Source organism: Notamacropus eugenii, chromosome 1 (genome assembly GCF_028372415.1).
Source record: "Notamacropus eugenii isolate mMacEug1 chromosome 1, mMacEug1.pri_v2, whole genome shotgun sequence".
Classification (NCBI taxonomy): Eukaryota; Metazoa; Chordata; class Mammalia; order Diprotodontia; family Macropodidae; genus Notamacropus; species Notamacropus eugenii.
This window is the reverse complement of record NC_092872.1, coordinates 95,598,451-95,601,574: the sequence shown is the minus strand read 5'-3', so window position 1 is coordinate 95,601,574 and position 3,124 is coordinate 95,598,451. Positions and strand designations below refer to the sequence as shown.

The 3,124-nt window shown below is 44.5% G+C and overlaps 1 pseudogene; it reads left to right on the top strand.

Annotated features, from left to right (window-relative positions):
- The first annotated feature begins 392 nt into the window (after nt 1–392).
- LOC140504828 (cyclin-dependent kinase 11B pseudogene) lies at nt 393–2,729 on the top strand (annotated as a pseudogene).
- The last annotated feature ends 395 nt before the right edge of the window (nt 2,730–3,124 follow it).

The window sequence follows — 3,124 nt, the reverse complement described above, 5'->3', positions numbered from 1 at the left end:
GGAGGCTCAATTAGTATCTGACTTCTGAAATTCTCCCTAGTCCCAGGTAAAAAGGACCCCACCTACACAACCTGAGTTCACTTCTATTCTGCCTATTGTGTAACATTTGCAGAAATGCTCTGGGGTCTGACTACAAGGGAAGAGGAGCAGAAATCTTAGAGCTTAGAAAGACATTCAAGTCCTAAAAGTTCTTCCTGGCACCTAAAAATGTAATATGTAGGGAAATAAGTTTAGGTAGAAGAAAAAACACTACAGATGCTAAAGACTGTAATATTTATTAAAAATGGACAATTTTAATGGTCAAACTTCATATTAAGTTTTTCTAAAACTTAGATGAAAAGCTCAAATGTGACATCACCAGGTCACGCCAAATGGGAAATGTCCACCTCTCCTGCACTCAGTGCTGCTTCTCCTCGGTCTCTGGGCAGGCAGTAGCTGTTGTATTGGGGTGGGGGGTGCCGTGTGTGTCTCAATTCAAATGAGTGATGAAAAGGATCTTTGGAAAGTGAAAATTTTAGATGAAACGTCTTCAGGAAAAGGGAAAACACAAGAAGAAAAGGCAGAGGTGAAACACATTAAAAATTCTGATGAGGATTCTAAGTGGGATTTCCTTGAAGAGGGGAAGCTGAGAGGTCACCCCATGGAGATAACAATCAGGAATTCACCTTATAGGAAGGCACATTCTATGGGAGAGAGAGGTGAAGAATGTGACTCCTTGACCATCAGACCACCCCAGAAAATGCCACATAAGGGAAAAAGCTCATCAAGGGACTGATGAGAAAAGGAAAGAGAAAGGCAGGCATCACAGCCATTCAGCACAATGAACCATGCCAGGGTGAAAGGAGTGAGAACCTGATCTGTGAAAAAGGCATTGGGAGGAGCAGGAAAAAACTTGGTGGGAATAGGAAAGGCAGAAGAGGAGGAGATGACTTGAGAACATTTCAGGAGGGAGAAGGATCATCTTGAACAACTGGACCTAAGGAGAGATTGAGAAGGAAAGATGAGGGAGAAAGAGGAAGGGAACAGAAGGAATGGGAGAGACTCTGAGGCACAGAGAGTAAAGGCCAGAAGAGAAGTTTGTGCTTATCACAGAATATTACAAGAAGACTGTTAAAGGACATGGCATGCAGCCAATCAAAAGAGAGAAACTGGAAGAGAGGGAGGATCCATGTTCTGATTGACAAGATAATAACAAGAGGAAGCTCAGGTGAGTCCTCATCAGCAGAGTCAGCATTGAGCTCAGGAGGAAGAAGAAAGCAGCAGAGAGGAACCAGAAGAGGAGGATAAAGGTAGTAATTGCAAGGAAGGATCTAAAACATCTGCTGAAGAAGAATGAAGAGGAAGAGCAAGAGAATGGAAATATCTTAGTTGTTACAGAGTCAAATTCAACTGAGATTTGGGAGAGAGGGAAGAAATGGGAGAGGGGATGGTGCAATGCAGCACCATGGGGGAAGGAGATTGTATCCCAGCTCTCCAGCCTTATCTCCCATTGAGCTGAAGCAGGAGAGTCTGAACAGGGATGAGGAAGGCACAGAGGCTGTGGTATACAGTTGCATCAGTCTTTATATTCTTTGGTTTGTATCTCTTAAATGGTTGAAAATGAAAAAGGAGAAAGAAGCCTTCCTGATTTTCTCCATCACAGAAATCAGTATCATCCTGAAAGCTCAGCAACCAAACATTGTCACTGTGTGAGAGATCCTGTTGGTCACCAACATGACCAAGATCTCCATCATGATGAATTATGTGGAGCATGACCTCAGGAGCCTCATGGAGACAATGAAGCAGCCCTTCCTGCCAGGGAAAGTGAAGACACTGATGATCCAGTTTCTGTGAAGGGTGAAGCATCTTCATGACAACTGGATCCTTCTCCAGGACCTGAAGACCTCCAACCTGCTCCTCAGTTGCCATTTTCAAAGTTGGTGATTTGGGTTTGGCTAGAGAATATAGCTCCCTGCTTATAGGCTGATATTGGTGACACTGTGGTACTAGGCCCCAGAGTTGTTACAAGGGGCCAAGGAACATTCCACTGCAATAGCCATGTAGTTAGTGGGCTGTATATTTGCAGATCTATTAATTTTGAAGCCCATTGCCAACGAAATCAGAGACTGAGCAGGTTAACAAAGTTTGTGAGGACCTGGGAACTCCAAGTGAGAAGATTTGGCCTGGTTACATTGACATTCCAGTAATGATGAATATTAATTTTACAGATCATTCCCATGATAATTTACAGAAAACATTTAGGACCCACCACTCTGACCAAGGTTCAATCTGAAAAATAAGTTCTTGATATACTTCTTGGCTGGAGGAGCCATGCAGAAGGTGGTCTGAAATATGAGTCCTTCTGAGAAACACCCCTCTTCCTTTTGTCCCTTCCATGTTTCCCATGTGTCCCGCCAAGAGTGAATAGCAGAGGGTTAAGAAAATACCAATACTAGCTCCTCCTCTAGCCTCCCAACATGCCCCACAGCAGGAAGACTTGGTTACAAAAATCTGGGTGATAATGACATCAGAGATACCTGCTTCCATCTCACCAGCACCAACAAGGGGCCCAGAGTTTACCCTCAGATTCTAAAGTCCATACCAGGGCACAGAACAAAGCAAATCCTGAGTGAGCTGCAGCCCAGCCATGGCTGTGAACACATATAGAGGGGCTGGTGGACCTAAAATGTACATAATACCTATTGGGGCTCCCACCCTCTCATCAACTCTTTGGTTCCCCACCTCCCCCATCTCAGGGCAGCACCTTCTGTAGGGTGGTTCCTATCTCTTGCCCCAGCTTAGGCATCAGCAGGAATCTTCTTCATGTTTTATACCCTCTCTAGCCTTGGTTTTCTAAGGGAAGCACTAGACCCCCTCCCTGGGAGCAGGGCAAAGAGTTTGGGTTCAATTCAGATTCTGTATGAAGCTGGAGATTCCTACAAACAACCGTAGTGAAGTTTCTGTATGTTTAGATTGTCCTGAATGTCAAAAGGAAAAAATGCTTACAACTCAGTTGTGGTTTCAGTTGTATCGTCTGTTGTGGGAGGGGTTGGGGTTGTACTGGACGTCATGATAGGGTCTCGGGTTGTGTTCTGTCTTCTGGTAGAGCTTCATCTTCTATATCACCTCATGGTAGGGGATTGGG